The sequence below is a fragment of the Triturus cristatus genome, chromosome 3_2 (genome assembly GCF_964204655.1).
Source record: "Triturus cristatus chromosome 3_2, aTriCri1.1, whole genome shotgun sequence".
In the NCBI taxonomy this organism is placed as follows: Eukaryota; Metazoa; Chordata; class Amphibia; order Caudata; family Salamandridae; genus Triturus; species Triturus cristatus.
Genome location: NC_140584.1, coordinates 1,188,571,978 through 1,188,590,381, shown reverse-complemented (window position 1 = coordinate 1,188,590,381; position 18,404 = coordinate 1,188,571,978).

Genomic DNA, 18,404 nt, shown 5'->3' with positions numbered 1-18,404 from the left:
CGCGAGATAGCACAGGCACTAGCGCGTGCTATGCGATATGCGCCTTGGAGTGTAATATGCACAGGGCAGTGTTGTGTAACCTAACTAGTCTCTAAAGTTGTAATATAAAATATGTGCTGGGGAGTGTAACGTTGCATATACACTGTGACAAAGATATGGATCCCAGATTGTAATATGTATGGCATAGCACTGTGCGTTATAACATAGGCATCGAGGAAGGCACATTAGATGGGGCAATATAATCCGTGCGAAGACAAGTGTGGCATGACATATTCACGGGGTGGTGTTACAGTGCACATGGGCTAGAGAGTGTCATAGCATATGCACTAGCCAGTGGAATACAACACAGAGGTGTGTGGCACTCGGCAGGCAATGGTGGGTGTAACACAGCATTGGGCTCTGTCAGGAGCGTGCTGTGACTCTCAAGTGATGTTCGTCCCCTTTCCAGAGAGTAAAATAAAAAGTATTACACATCCGGCAGTGGATGTGTGTTTTATTAACCGTGAGGGGGGTTTCTTGCATAGTTTTGGTCGAATTTTTGTCGAATCCCCTTTGAATGGCTTGGTGTGCATGTGCATTAAATGTGCCCGTCAATAGCTACCCATGTTTGTATAAATAAACGAGAAGGGTGTCTACCGGGATTAGGCACGGTAGGGCATCAGACATGTCAGAGCTTCACTAGTGGTGTAAATACATTCCACGTGGATTCATTGCACGCATAGTCGCCTTTTAATGAATATCACGCAAATCGTCATGGTGATAGGTACGTACGGTTTGTCCAGCATGTCCTAGGTGTGTCTATAAATATATATTTTTTTTAAAATAATAAAAAACAGTGGCCGGCCCTGGGGATTTGGGTCAAAAAAATATAATTAGGAGACAGGCCCTGGGGGATGGGGTCATCAGGGCCAATAAATTAGAATAAGAAGGGGAACCACACAGCCCCCCTTCTTAAAAAATTAAAATAAATAAAAGACTGGCATCGTGCCGGAGACCATGCCCCCTCCGTGCAGCACTCAACAGGCATCTCAGTATGCGCCAGGGAGCTGCGCTGCAGACAGGTGTTCTGAGGCCAAGCCCCTTTTTCACACCTCTCTGCAACGCAGCTCTGTGGCGCTTACTGGAGGTACCTAGTGGTCTAGTTTGACCCTAGGGACCCTTAGGATTCAAGGGGACTTAATCTCTCAACTTAGAACAGCCACAGGGCGCGTTTACACAGTGGTGAAGGGAGGGGACGGGGCCTGAGGTGACGTGTGCAAACACGCACTATGGCACATTTTAAATTGGGGATATAATTTCCATTCAATACTGAGGGCCCCTGTGGGCTAACTAGCCCACCAAGGGCTTCCAGTAAGCGCCACTGAGCTGCATTGCAGAGAGATGGTCCAGGCCGTGCCACTTTTTACACCTCTCTGCAACGCAGCTCTGTGGCACTTACTGGAGGTACCTAGTGGGCTAGTTGGACCCTAGGGACCCTCAGGATTCAAATGAACTTAATCTCCAAACAAAAAACGGACACAGGGCGTGTTTACACAGTGGTGAAGGGAGGGGACGGGGCCTGAGTTAACGTGTGCAAAAACGCCCTGTGGCCTGTTTTAAGAGGTAGTTTTAATCCCCATGCCCTATTATATACTAGGGGCTTACAGAGGAGGTCATGCTAATCACAGGGGGACCCCAACGCATAATGTTCCCTAGTGTATGTAGGTGTTTTCACTGTATTCTAAGTGTCTTTTAACATAGCACTGGCTCTAGGATTGGTTAGTCAGACTCAGTTACCACCAGTATCCGTCTGAAAAAGTTGAGGGTACAGGATGATTTTGCAACAAGGCTTCTTTCTGCTCTTCTTTTTGTTCTTTCTGCACGTTATCCTTCTTCCTGCACTTATCTTCGTATTTGAGGACTTCTGTTGCTTCTTTCTGCACTTCTTTTGTTTCTTTCTGTGCATTTTTTCTTCTTTCTTCACATGTCCTATCTCTGTAGGCATAGTTAGAAATTAGCATTTAAAAAACCTTTGAAATTCACAGAAAAAACCATAGGTTTCAGGCACGTTATAGTTAGGAATTAGCATTTAAAAAACCTCAGAAATTCACTGAAAAAACCATAGGTTTCAGGGGTGTTATAGTTAGCTGGACTTTTCACTTGTACAAAACCATTGAAATTCCCCCGTTATAGTTAGTTCAGCTAACTATAACTCGCGCGCCCGCAATGCACTGCTGATGACGTCACATATTACATCACTCATGACATGGTCAGTGACATCACTCATGACATCACTGATGACATCTCAAATGACATCACTGATGACATCACTGATGAAATCATCCTTGTGATAGAGTGGCAGACCTCCTCTCACCCTAATATAACCTTTGATACACACATTCAAAAATAGAGACTAAAATTTTCAAAACAATGGACATACCAATACCAGTTACAACAACCTCTTCAGTAATTCTAAGATCCACATACACATCCACTCATTCACCAACAGTCCTATACAGTCACTCATACATGTACTCACTCATCATATGTACTCATACACCTATACATCCTTTTACACAATGCCACTCATCCATAGAGTTACTCACACACATAGTCACTCATGCTAATAAAGAATCAAACATACATTTACTTGCATATACAGTTATACACACACCACCACATTTACTTCTACGGAAACTTACACATACTTAGTCTTTTAAACAATCACTTATAGAAACACCTACTTATTCATACAGGAACTCTTTCAATCTCTCACTCTCACATATACTCACATATATACACCAATAGTCACATATACTAGTTTAAAACATATGTAGTTACTCATAAAGACACTATTGAGACAGTCATTCACTCACTAACACACCCATACACACACTCATCCACCCATACAGTCCTGCACACATGCTGTGTTCAACAGATACAAACAGTGAGTCACTCATTCATGCACCTATGCACTACATAATACCCCCACCGAACCATGCAGACACTCAGACTGATACTCAAAAAACCAACTAATAACCTATATAGACACCCATGTAGCTACTCACCAACCCATGCAGCCACTTATACACAAAGTGAGAGACTGATACAGATATTTACATATTTAAACATTACTCACTAAGCCATGTATTCACTATGATACACTTAATCAGTCAGTTACACAATCAATTTTTCAAAAACAAATCATCCATTTAGACACTTATATACCCATTTATTCTTCCATCGACCTTGAGATATACATATATAAAACATATTTAATTTTCAGAAAAACACACATTCACTGGATGATGTCATCAGTGATGTCATCAGTGATGTCATTTGAGATGTCATCAGTGATGTCATGAGTGATGTCACTGACCATGTCATGAGTGATGTAATATGTGACGTCATCAGCAGTGCATTGCGGGCGCGCGAGTTATAGTTAGCTGAACTAACTATAACGGGGGAATTTCAATGGTTTTGTACAAGTGAAAAGTCCAGCTAACTATAACACCCCTGAAACCTATGGTTTTTTCAGTGAATTTCTGAGGTTTTTTAAATGCTAATTCCTAACTATAACGTGCCTGAAACCTATGTTTTTTTCTGTGAATATATATATATATATATATATATATATATATATATATTACCTACTGGCGGTTGCCAGTAGGTAGTTATAGTTAGGACCACGTTTCCATAGGAAATCCGCAACATTCTATTTTGAATAACTTTGGCGCCGGTCGACGAATCCTCGCGAATTTTTCAAAATAGGTGGGGCGCTACGCTCCGCTCCTTCCCTGAAAGTCTCGGGGGGATTCGTCAAGCGGGGGCTGAGATAAAAGGGGGGTCCCAAAACACGTTTTTCCCATGCATTTTTCCATAGGACCTTTAGACAGGGCTACAGCCCGAACGGCTGAACAGAATTACTAGAAATTTGGCAGAGAGGTAGTCCTCAGGTCATGGAAGTGCCTTTTGTAGGTTTGGTGTAAATCTGTTCAGTAGATTTTGAGAAAATAGCCTTTAAATCAATATATATATCTGAGCCAGCTTACGGTGCGCTTACGGTACGCTTACCGTACGCGTACGGTGGCGTGCGCGAGCGCGATTCTGATTGGCTCTTAGATCTTAGTAAACATTCGAATCGGCCGAAACCAGGAAGCGGCGGCCGCCATTTTCTCTCTCGCACTGAGAGTGATGTTTAAAATCTAAAGCACAAAAACATGTAAAGGGGCTGTTTAGACAGCTCCCACACACATAGCAATGTTGAGGGAGTCCCCAAAGATCCCCCAAGGCCAAAAACGGAATTTTTATTTTTTCGCTAATTTCGCTGATTACGCTTACCGTACGCGTACGGGAAAAAATTATAAAAAAAAAAAAATTATCCACACTCTCCCCACCCCGTGTGCAATTGGTGCCCAAAGGGCACCAATTGTGCACGGCTTATTAAAGATGAGTTAAACTAAAATATTTTTTTAAAAAATAATAAAAAAAAAAATTATCCACACTCTCTCCACCCCGTGTGCAAATGGTGCCCGAAGGGCACCATTTGTGCATGGCTTATAACATATATGAAAAATTAAAATATTACCTTTCAAAACGAAGTGCATCATATGTCCTCCATGTGCGCACGGTGCGCGAAGCACATCGTGCGTACATGGCCCATCTAGCGTAACGTGGGCACGTAGATTCTGAGAAAATAGCCTTTACATCAATATATATATCTGAGCCAGCTTACGGTGCGCTTACCGTACGCTTACCGTACGCGTACGGTGGCGTGCGCGAGCGCGATTCTGATTGGCTCTTAGATCTTAGTAAACATTCGAATCGGCCGAAACCAGGAAGCGGCGGCCGCCATTTTCTCTCTCGCACTGAGAGTGATGTTTAAAATCTAAAGCACAAAAACATGTAAAGGGGCTGTTTAGACAGCTCCCACACACAGAGCAATGTTGAGGGAGTCCCCAAAGATCCCCCAAGGCCAAAAACGGAATTTTTATTTTTTCGCTAATTTCGCCGATTACGCTTACCGTACGCGTACGGTAAAAAATTATAAATAAAAAAAAATTATCCACACTCTCCCCACCCCGTGTGCAAATGGTGCAAATGGCACCATTTGTGCATGGCTTATAACATATATGAAAAATTAAAATATTACCTTTCAAAACGAAGTGCATCATATGTCCTCCATGTGTGCACGGTGCGCGAAGCGCATCGTGCGTACATGGCCCATCTAGCGTAACGTGGGCCCACCGTGCGTGCACGGCACTAACAGCGTAAAGTGGGCGCGCGGTGCGCGAAGCGCACCGCGTGCTCACTGTGCGCGCACGGTGCGCGCACGGAACAAACTGCGTTACGTGGGCGCGCACGCCACGAATGGCGTAAAGTAACTTAGCATTTAAAAAACCGTACAAATTCACTGAAAAAACCATAGGTTTCACACACGTTATAGTTAGGAATTAGCATTTAAAAAACCTTGCAAATTCACTGAAAAAACCATAGGTTTCACACATGTTATAGTTAGCGGAAATTTTACTGATAAAAAACCAATGAAATTCCCCCGTTATAGTTAGTGCAGGCAACTATAACTCACGCGACCGCAATCTTCTGCTGATGACATATGTGTCTTTATGAAAAAAAAATATTTGTAATATATGTATAGCTAAAAATGTATGGAAGAAGACATGGGCAAATAAGTGTCTAAATACAGTATTAGCATCAGCAGAGGATTTCGGTCGCGTGAGTTATAGTTGCCTGCACTAACTATAACGGGGGAATTTCATTGGTTTTTTATCAGTAAAATTTCCGCTAACTATAACATGTGTGAAACCTATGGTTTTTTCAGTGAATATATATATATATATATGTGTATATATGCTTCCAAATTGGCCCACTTTACGGCTCCTGGGCGCTCTTTAGGCGGTGCGTTCGAGGTACGACAGAGCCAAGTCGTTACCTATTCCTCCTTTGTCCCCACGGGGCTTCCTCGCGCACTCACGAGACCAGAGGCAGTTATGCAGTGCTTCAATAATGCTTTAATTTCATTTTCAGCAATCCAGTTCACAAAAGCTCTACGCGTTTCGGTTTCCCCTGAAACCTTGCTCACGAGACTAACAGTGTTCAATTAACATTTTTTTCTTTTTATCAAAACCACCCGGGTGCATAGTTGCGTCACTTCCTGTAGTCTGTCACTAAGCATTCTGGTACATGCAGTTTGTCATACAGGGTGTCATGCTTCAAACTCGTTTTTAAAAAACAGTTATCATAATTCCTCCAACTAGTTTGTGTCCCTGCTGAGACTTATAATACACTCGTTATTGATTATGACATTCTCATTCCCTAGAATCCAAAATTTGGCAAAATTTCACATGATCATTTTGCAAGGTAAAACCCTCCAGTGGGTCATATTTCTCTCTATTATTGACCATAAATATTTGCTTTCTCTGTTTTATATTATTACACTAAAACCCTCCGGTGGGCCTATCATTCATTAAGGGAAGTTTATGTAAATTATGTTATTTCCTCGTATTTCTCATGACCACCTCACGTCAACAACCTTACCATCATGTACTTACAGGAGTGTTTCTACAAAAGGGCTTTTTTCTTAAAAATGGGGTTGTAATATATAAGGGAGACAAATTATTACAGCTCTGCTAAACAATTCTCATTAATTTCATCATGGAACATATCTTCCAAGCAAGTCATAAGTGATAATGGAGTTCCTCATCCTGGTTCAGACCATCCGGCATAAGTGTTCTAAAGTTCAAAATGTGCCGTGGTTTCTTCTGTCTTAAGATCTTTTCACGATCCCCACCTCTTGGGTGCAACCCTACTGTTTCCAAAGCATAAAATGTTAACTTTTTCCAGTCTCCACCATGTTCCCTCTCCATATGCTTGGCTACAGCATTACTTCTGTCTGAATTGATAGTGGCTCGCACATGCTCCAAGATGCGTTTTTTCAATTCGCATTTCGTGCTACCAATGTATTTCATCGCGCAAGGGCATTCTATTACATATATTGCGAATTGACTCTTGCAATTGATTAATTGTTGGATCTTCCACATCCGTTTGTTTGTCATTATCACCTCTTTTTTGTTTTGCGCAATTGAACAGACCTTACAATTGGTACACTTAAAGAACCCTTTTGGTTTAAGCCATGTGTCTGATTTCTTTTGGTCCTGGAAATGGCTGTGCACCAATTGGTCCCTCTCACACAAAACCAAGCGCCCTGCCTTCTGGATAGATTAAAGACCTGCCATAGGGGTGACTGATAGGTTTCTATGTGCAGTGATAGGTGAGATATAGTGAACCTATATCTCAGTAAGTGGTGCATGCACCACCTTACCCAGGCTGCAGTAGCAGACCTGTGGTGTCATTTTGGAGGGCTTCCCTGGGGTGGCATAATACATGCTTCAGCCCCTGGTAGGCTTCAGGGGTACCTATGCCCTGGGTACATAGTATACCATATACTAGTGACTTATAAGGGCACCCTAGAATCCAACCTGTGGTGTACCTAAAGTACATGGAATCAATTTAGAGAGGAAGCAGCTAGGCTGGGGTCCTGAATAGCAGGGCTAAAGTCGATAAACAGTGTTACAGCAGCAAAAAGTGGGGGTACCCATAAGAAGCAGATCCTACTCTCCTACACAGTGCATCATGTTGCAAGGAGGGCGCAGTGAAAACTGTTGCATCGCTGTTTTGTCGCAGCGATGCAACAGTTTTCATAAATAAGGCCCTGAATGGCCAAGAAACGGAATTCACTCGTTTCTTGGCGCCATTGCTCGCCGAGGGAGACGATAGCCATGCCCATCTCTTGCTGGCCACGCCCCCTCCACAGAGATATAGAGGGCGCGCTGAACTCTAGCGCTGCTCCATTGCTTACTCCTGAGGCGAAAAGCCGGGAGGTGTTACTGCCAATCTTTTAAAACTGTTTGTTGTGTATTTGCTTTTAATACTTGCTTATTTGCACAAGTGATCTTGCTCTGTCACTCACCTTGACTCCCAGAGCAGCTGAATTTCAGCTGTTGGGAAACGAAATTCACTCGTTTCTTGGCGCCATTGCTCGCTGAGGGAGACGATAGCCACGCCCATCTCTTGCTGGCCACGCCCCCTCCCACGTCACTCGCTACCACTATAACCCATGTGTCAATACCGGAAGCGCAGCGGACGAGCGCAGCGGGCACGCCGATTGCGCGCCGAAGGCGCGCTTAAGGCAAGCTCGTCTGCGCTCGTCCGCGACGAGGACGCGCCTAGCGCCACCAACTCTGCCCAATCCAGCCCTCAATCCACCTGCTACACCCGGGATGCACTGCTCAATCTACGAGGGTATGCGCACGAAGGTAAGCTCACCTTTGAAGAGACTGCTTCTCCCTTAACTGACCTCACCCACAAGGGCTTAATCGTAGGAGGTCTTTTGAATGTCAGATCCCTACCTAAGCATGCCACTGAAATCAATCTCCTTATAGACTCTCACCATCTAGATGTCCTTTTTCTAACTGAGACCTGGACACATGCCAACTGTGAGATCGATTTAGCATCTGCCTGTCCGCTAAACTTCAACATTCTACATCTCCCCAGACCCAAAGGCCGCGGCGGCGGAGTTGGCGTCATCTTCCGAGCCTCCTGGCAAATAAACACCATCGACATTGATCCAGTACCTGGAACTGAGCTCTTTGGTCTGGCCATAAACTGCCACCCAGGAGTCACCTTTACGGTGATCATCTGTTACCGACCACCAGGGGCATTTTCCCTCCCGCAACAGCAAGCTCTTCTCACGCTCATCACAAACATGGCAACCTCCCATAACAAACTTATTATTCTAGGAGACTTTAATCTCTGGCCCAATGGCAGCCTAGATACAGGACTAAACAACCTTTTGCTGTCTTGTGCCAGCGTAGGGCTTCACCAACTGATAAAGGGCCCCACCCACTCCGCAGGCAATCGTCTTGACCTCATTTTCTCGAGTCCTGATCTAACTCAAATAGGCGACATTCTGCCTATGAGCTGGACGGACCACTCGCTCATTAAATTATACATCACCAATGCCATAATAAGAAAGCCTAAGAATAGTTCTCCACCACAATTCCCTTACCGTAATTGGAAAGCTTTAGAAAAACTCAGCACCACCACCAAAGTCTTCGAAGTGCAGGATAGTTTCTCTCCTACCAGCTCGGTGGAAAACAACTACAGATCCCTCAGCTCGAGAATTACTTCTATCACGGACTCGGTTGCCCCATCAAACCACTGCAAACCCAAAGGTAGAGCACCTGCTCCCTGGTACAATGACTCCCTCAAAACCCTCAAATCAGCCTGTAAACAGGCCGAGAGAAAGTGGAGACACGGTTACTGTGACAATAATAAAGCCCTCTGGAAAAATTCACTCCGTGATTACAAATCTGCCATCGCAGAGAGTAAATCGAATTACTACTGCAGCACTATAGCCAACGCTGCTAACAGCCCAAAAAGTATATTTCAAATCCTGGATAATATTATACACCCTGACTGCGTCAAGAACTTTGTCTCACCATCTCAGACCCTTTGTGACAATCTCGCTCTGTTTTTTACGGATAAAATTGAGACCATCATCAACAATCTGGCAACGCCCCCCTCACATAACCACTCAATCCCCCCCGGAGCTTGCTCCACCAACCCTGATCCTCCGAGGTCAGCGTGCCCTCCTATGAATAGTCTCCTGGCCTTCCACCTGATTTCTCAAGCAGAATTTGAGAAACTGGCACGGGGCATTACCTCGGGATCTCCCCTTGACCCTCTGCCCCCAAAAATCTGGAAAGCATGCGGGCACGAGTTATTCCACACCCTTCGGATGATTTGCAATCAATCTCTCGGCTGTGGTCTCGTCCCCATCCCCTGGAAGCAAGCGCTCATCACCCCGCTATTGAAGAAACCTACGCTGAACCCAGAATGCCTTTCCAATTTCCGCCCCATATCTCTTCTGCCATTTCCGGCAAAGGTGCTTGAACGTTGGGTCAGCAACTGCCTCTCAACCCACCTTGAGCAGCATCACGTTCTGGACGAATTCCAATTTGGCTTTCGCCCAGCCCATGGCACAGAAACTGCAGTGCTTACCGCCATGGAAGAGCTTCGAATGCGTGCAGACAGGGGCCAAGCCGTGGCCATGATCTTATTAGACCTGTCTGCCGCATTCGATACTGTCAACCACGCAACCCTGCTTGAGAGGCTGAGAGAGGCAGGGGTCGATGGTACGGCCCTGCTCTGGTTTCATTCCTATCTCAGTGACAGAAAACAGGCTGTATCCCTCCCCCCTTTTCAATCTATCTTCTCCCCTGTCCCTCACGGTGTTCCCCAGGGCTCCTCTATCAGCCCGATCCTTTTTAATGTTTACTTGAAACCACTGGTCACTTTAATTAAATCCCACAATATGACTACAGTAAACTATGCGGACGATACCCAGCTCCTTTTCTCTTGGGATGGCGAAGATTCCATCTCTTTAGAAGCCTTCCACAACTGCCTAAGAGACACCGCAGGCTGGTCACATCGGAACTCCCTCCAGTTCAACTCCTCGAAAACCGAGGTTCTGTTCTGTCCCGCAAGCCGCATACCCCGCCCTCTGCCTGCCGAGTTTTGGCCCCCGGAAAACTTAAACAACCCGCTACCTGCTACCAGCGTTCGCAATTTGGGCGTCATGCTAAATCACCAACTGAGCATGGAAACACAGGTTTCAAGAACAGTCGTCACCTGCTCAGCCCTTATGCGCTCACTGCGCAAAATCCTGCCTCTACTACCACCATCAGCCCGAGCATCGATAGTCAGGTGTACGATTCTCAGTCGCCTTGACTATTGTAATGCCCTCCTGCTTGAATCCCCTGCGACACTGTTAGACAGACTCCAACGAGTTCAGTCGGCAGCAGCCAAACTGGCTCTTAGATGGACCAGGAGATCCTCGGCCACCGCTGCCTTTGCCGAGTTGCACTGGCTTCCCTTGAAGCAACGCATCGCCTTCAAAGCCCTTTGCTTGGTCTTCAAGGCATTACACGGTACAGGACCTATACCTCTTCAACGTCTGTTCTTGTGGTACATCCCCACCAGAACACTTAGGTCCGTAACCGCATGCCTTGTGAAAGTACCCAGATGCAAGAAGACCAGAATTGGGGGAAGATCCTTCAGAGTAGCTGCGGCCAAGCTTTGGAATAGTCTGCCTGCCGATATCCGCCAAATCCCTCACCTCCTACCCTTCAGGAAGCGAATCAAAACATGGCTCTTCCCCCACTCCTCATACCCCGTCCGCCCCTAGTCACCCCCCGACTAAAATCCCAGGAGTAAGCTACCAGCGCCAAGATACCTGCCAGGTGACAGCCGCGCTCTACAAATGTTTTAAATAAATAAATAGGTCCATTGTAAGAAAGATGACATCTTTTTCAATTTCATTCTTTAACTCATAACCTAGGCAGCTACAAATGTGAAGGGTTTATTTAATTTTCCTTGAAATACATAATCATTGCTTGACCCTCACATCCTGCATTGACATGAAGTGCAACCAGTCCCTACCATGCAGGCAGCTCTCCTCCTAATGTCTGGGGGTCCACCCTCCTTTCTATGTGTTAAAGTCTCCCAGTAGGGTAGCCTCACCTGCTGCTCTGATCTGCAGGTGTGAATTTCTTGAAGTCCAGAGGACCCATGGGTTTTTAGATAAACACTCCAGTCCAGGTGAAAGGTTAGAGAGACTCCTCATTCAGTGACCACACTCCAAGCCCCCTGCCTTAGCCCCTTGGTTCCAAGACAGGAAGTGCGCTATGTATCCCAGAGCTCCTTGTGTGTCATTCAGAACAGTGTCAGTAATGCAGGGGCTGATTAACATTGCTGTGTCCTTGCTCAGAGTAGGCACACTCCTTCCCTAACCGACACTACAAGCAAGCAGGATACACATAGGGTGGACTTCAGGGCTCCTGTGCACGAAGCGTGAGCAGGGAGGGCAGGGACAGACACAAGCCATCGTGGCTGCGGCACACTCACTCTTTCCCCACGGATCACATTGCCTCTTCTCATTGGAGAAGCCTCTGTGGCAGGCATCCATTGAAATGGAGGTGGGATCCAGCGGACTGGGCTGCTTTTCACGTGTGTGCGAGTGTGTGTGTGTGTGCGCGCGCGCGCGCCCCAACATGTGTGTCCACGTTCTCTGAGGTAGTCTCTTTTTTAGGTCTCGCGAGCCAAAGGCTCGAAGAGACATTTTATATGTGGGATTTTCAAAGTGCTACCCACAGTCTTTTGGCTGGCCTAAACCTTGAGTGCACGAGATCACATGCACGTGCACAGCTGCTCCTCTGCTAATTGCATTCCCCCCTCCCTTCTCACCCAGTCCTTTGATGCTCTGCTCGATTACTTTCACTTTCGCCGCTTTGACCCTTGCATTCCCCCCTCCCTTCTCACCCAGCCCTTTGATGCTCTGCTCGCATCTCCCTCCTCCCTGGGCGTGAAGGGAGACAGAGACATTCTCCTTAATTGCTGTTTCCCCTCTGAGCCGAGAACACATCGGGTCCTGTGGACACGTTATTGATCAGCTCCGAACTCCGATACATTGCTCTCAAGTGACCGTCTGTCAGAGGAAACAAGCAGCAGGCACTTAAATGACCTATGGGGCCCCAATAATGCTAAACACTACGAAAATCAGATAGAAATCTGTACAAACCGACCGGAGTCACATGCCATGTGTTTGGGTGTCGGTGTGCTCTCGTGAGCACTGCCCATCAAGTCGTGCCACCCTGCAGCGTTTAATAGCACACATTATGACAAAGCTCTGAGCATACACCCCGCTCCCTCCTCATCTTTCGCCAGCTTCACCTCTTTCACTCCTCCTCTGCCTTTATCCGTTCTCCCTGCTATCAGCAACCCGTGAAATACCTTCCTCTTTTACACCCTTCCTTTTCTCACCGCTACATCTTTCTTTGCATTCACAGCTCTCTGTGTTCCCTCCCTCTCCATCTCGCTAAAAACACCTACTCCTCTCTGCCTCTTGCCCTGCTTTAACCGGCTCATTCTCACACTTTCCTGGCCGCATACTTTCCACGTGTTCTCCCTCTGACAACACTAATTACACTGGCGTTCCTGCCGGCAAACGTGGGTTCTTCTTTACGCGTGACCATCACACCGTGCCAATGCATGCTGGCCCCAGAGCTCTCCAATCAAAGTTTAAAACACTGCATCTGCTGTCAGGGGCGCTATTACATACACACTTTAAGGGGGGGCTATTTTAAACTAGGTGGGGGGGGGGTTGGGGCTATCTTCAGTACCTATGCCAATGTTTGCTTGTTAGCGTTTCTTTCATTAAGCACATCTACGGATCCCGCAAGTGCCTTGTTCCTGAAATGGCGTTGGGGATAAGCGCACAGGCACTGGTTGCTGCTTCAGTTGATAAACTGGTGGCGTGTGAACCAGAGAACTGCCCCATGCACATTGAGACGTAAGATGCACGATGATGCATCTTGTCTGGAGGAACGGGGAAGAGAGTAATTCTGACAAATTGCTGCTGTAGTTTGAGTTTGAAATGCATGTTTCGAGTAATCCGTACCAGCAATATTCTGAAACCCTCACTTTCACGCTTTTACACGCGTTGGTAAATATCTCTCGGGAAATATATTTTCCTGAAGAAACAGTCGCCAGCGTGTGTGAGTTTTGCCGAAAACATCGTTTGTTGGAAATTAATTACAGACATTTTTGAAAAATATGAACACAAATACAGCTGTTTCCATGACTTAAGAAAAGGAAGGCGGTTTAAATTAATTTCGCTGACCTCCGATGTGCATTTAAGAGCAATTGATTACAATAGATGTGTGCAGTGAGCAGCTGAATAACAATCCATCAGTGAGCTCAAATCCTCTATACATAATTATGCTTTATTATATGCCACATAATTTTACACCACTCAATGCAACACAATTCCACGCCATGCTACACAATTCTATGTCACATAATTCTACTCCACGTCACATAATGCCACTCCACATCATGCCACATAATTTGACAGAACACCACATAATTCAACAAAGTGTAACATAATTCCACTCCTCCCTACATGACTCCACTCCACACAATGGCATTCCACATCACACAATTGCACTCCAAGTTACACATCTGCCCTTCATGCCACACAATTGCTCTCCATGCTGCACAATTCCATGTCTCACAATTCGACTCCACGCCACAGAATCCCACGCAACCAAGTTCCACGCAACGTAATTCAACTCCACACCACATAATTTCATGCCATATATTACCCCTCCAAGTCACATAATTCCACTCCACCTATTTTCAATCCACTCCATACCACATCATTTCACCCCATGCCACATAATTCCACACCACTCAAGACCTCGCAGTTCCATGCCACACAATTCCACATCTCATAATTCCACTCATGCCACAAATTTCCACTCACACAATGCCATGCCACATAATTCTACTCCATACCACATAATTCCACTTCAGTGCACAACATATAATTCCACATCATGCCACATACTATGCCACATAATTTCACTCCCTACAACATAATTCCACTCTGTGTCACATAATGCCTCTTCCCATTCGTGCCACATAATTCAGCTCAACATATTTCCACTCAACTCAATTCCTTGCCATGCGACACAATTGCACATCACATAAATCCATGCCACATAATTCTACTATATGCCACACACTTTCACTCCACACCACATAATTGCACACCACGTCACATAATTCCACTCCACATCACTTAATCCCACTCCACACAATTGCACTCCATGTCACACAGTGGCACTCCTCACAATTCCATGTCTCAAAATTTCACTCCATGGCACACAATTGCACGCCATACAATTTCACACCACACAATTCCATGCCACACAATTTCGCGCCACTTAAATCCAATCCATGGCATGTAATGCCATGCCACACAATTCAAATCAACATAATTCGGCTCCATGCCACATAATTCCACGGCACGTAATTCCACTCAACACCACACAATTCATTACCATGTCACATAATTCCACTCCATGCTATATGATTTCCACTCCACTCAGTGACACTCCATGTCACCCAATTGCACTCCACATCACACAATTGCATTTCACGCCACACAATTCCACGTTGCACAATTCCACTCCAGTCAACACAATTACCCTCCATGCAACACAATTCTGCACCACACAATTCAACTCCATGCCACCTAAGTGCACTCCACCCTCATATTTCCAATCCAAGCCACATAATTCCACTCCATGTCGCATAATTCCAATCCTCTCAATGCCGCACAATGCCATGACAAACAATTCCATGCAACACAATTCTTCTCCACATAATTTTACGCCACCTAATTCTACTCTACACCACATAATTCCACTAGTCAACACCCCACAATTCCATGCCACACAATTCAACTCCATGCCACATAATTTGACTCCATGCAACATCACATGACTCCACATCATGCTACATAATTCCACTCCATGAGACATAATTCCACTCCATACCACATAATTCCACATTGTACCACACTGTACCACCTAAATTTAATCTCCCCAAACCAACATAATTTCACACCACACAATTCCACACCACACAATTCCATGCCAGACCATTCCATGTCACATCTCATAATTCTACTCTACGGAGCATAATTCCACTCCTTGCTACCTAATTCTATGCCACACCACTTGATTTCACACCATGTCACATAATTCCACTTCACGCCACTGAATTCCTCTCCACACAATTGCACACCACGTCACATAATTGTAGTTCACGCCACACAGTAACATGTCTATCTCAGTGAATGCAAAATAATTCCACTCCACATAATTCCATGCCACATAAAGTGCTCTCCACTTCTCATAAATCCACACCACATAATTCCATTCCATGGCACACAATTCCATGCCACATAATTCCATACCACACCCCATAATTCCACACCACATCACATAATTCCACTCCACCCCCATACTTCCTCTCCGCAGAATTGCACTCCATGTCACACAATTACATACCACGCCACACAATTCCATGTCTCACAATTTCCCTCAACACCCCACAATTCTAGGCCACAGCACACAAATCCACACCAATTAATTCGATGCCATACCACATAATTCCACTCCATGGCACGTAATTCCATGCCACATAATTCCACTCCACTATTAATGAATCCACTCAATAACATAATTCCACTAAGCGGCACATAATTCAACTCCACCACATAATTTCATTCCATGCCACATATTTCCACTCCATTCCATGACACATACTTCCATTCCTCTCAACACAATTCCATGCCACACAATTCCATGCCACACAATTCCACTCCACACAATTCCACACCACACCATATAATCCTACACCACGCCATGCCAACTAATTCCACACCACATCCCTTAATTCCACACCATGCCACATAATTTAACTCCAGGTAACATAATTCATTTCCATACAATTGCAGTCTATGCCACACCACGCCAATCAATTCCACATCTCACAATTCAGCTCCATGCCACACAGTTCCAAGCCACTCAAAAATACTTTCATGCCACATAATTTCACCCCACACATCATAATTTCACTCTGCATATTTCCACTCTACTTGACACCACGTAATTCTACTCCCCTCTACATTTGCAGAACAAGCATTTGCAATGCAATAGGTCTCGCATTTACGCACGTGTGAGCTATTCACATTACAAATAACAATGCCTTTTATTTTTGTTTTCTTTTTTAAAACTTAAATAAAAGGCAGTGTCATTTACAATGCCAATAGCTTAAACTCGCGTAAATGCGAGACCTATTGCATTGCAAATGCTTGTTTTGTGCTGTTTCCTGCTGAAGCTCTTTCAGTATTGCACGGGTCCCGACTCTCCAATCAAGGCATAGTAAGTTAATGTCTGTTTTGTTAATGTGTCTTACTGCAAGACCTCTGCTCAGGGTGGGATGTAGTTCCAAGGTGCCTCTCGCTGGAGCCTGTGTGATGCCACCTTTACTTGTATGGAGGAGCTCTGCGATTTATCCTCGTAAGACCTGGTGCTGTTCTCACTATCTCTTTGCTCCACATCGTGATAATCTCCAATTGCCTTTCCTGCTACTTCACATTCCCTCTCATCTCTGCCTTGTGAGTGAGATGTGTTGGGCCTGGGGGGGAAGAAACCCGCCCTCTGCAGCATAGGACGGCTGTGGCAGGCAGGGTGGACTGACATCCCGCCGCAGTCACCTTCAGTGTGGCTGAACTCCATCTCAGTAGAGCCTGCGACTGATCTACGATGCAGAGAAGGCACGCATGATTTAATATCTAATATGTATGCTCTGTGTGTTTGTGTAAGGATATATCCCAGGGAGTCTGATGTGACTTGAATCTCTGAAACTCTCTCACCTCTTGGTACATTCAGTCCCAGCCTGGTCCGGCACCGGGTACGACGGAGCTTCAAGGATGGGTGTTCACCCCTTATCTCACAATTCATGTTACAGTGATGCTGAACTGAAACTTGTTATATCAGAAAAAATACCAGAATATTGTGAGAGATGTAGAAGCACTCGTGTGTGTACTCTCTGTTTTACCACCACTGACGATATTCTAAAACAAAATTACCTGTTAACATTAGAGAGACTTAATCTGCCATAAAACTGGTAAAAATCAAGGGGCACATTACCAAGCCTCTATCGCCACCACAACCTCACTTTTTGTGACGTTTTGGTGGCGATAGGGTCAGCGCCCTATTACCAAGGCAGCGTTAAACCACATAACGTGGATAAAAGCCGCTTTAAGTGGCTTAACGCTGCCTTGGTAATAGGGCCCCTTTCACGCTAAAATTAGTGTGAAAGGGGCGTGTAGTGGGTGTTGTAGTGGGGGTTCCACCGCAACACCCATTCACTTCTACGCTGCCACCTATTATCAAGAGAGGCGATAATAGGTGGCAGCGCCGAACTTAAGACCAGGAAAATCCTGGTCTTACGGTGGCGAAAGGATGAGAAAGGCTTCATTTCTCCTCGTTTTTGCTTTTTCCACGTGTGCTGCCTGCCTTGTGCAGCACACATGGAAAAAGCAAAATGCCCTGGTTTGTTTATGTACAGGAAGGTGTCGCTTCCTGTACATAAACAAACTTTTTTTTTAACCCCTTCGCTGCGGCGTTGTCGTGTTCCCGACCCCACAGACCACGTGAGACACACCAGAGCTTTCAGGTATTCTTTTATTCTTCTTTCGTCGTCTCACCAGTGGGCCCTGACCTCTCGCCCTCAGGTCCTGCCCTGGAATGCCCTTTGTTCCCCTTGCCCCCTCCCCTCACCGGAACTGGTGTCCAGTGTCCCAGGGTCCTGGTGCCCCTCGTCTGGCCATGACATCTCCCCCCTTGTTGCAATCAAAAAAATATATATATTTTTTTTTTTGTATTTAGAGAGAGAGAGAGAGAGAGAGAGAGAGAGAGAGAGAGAGA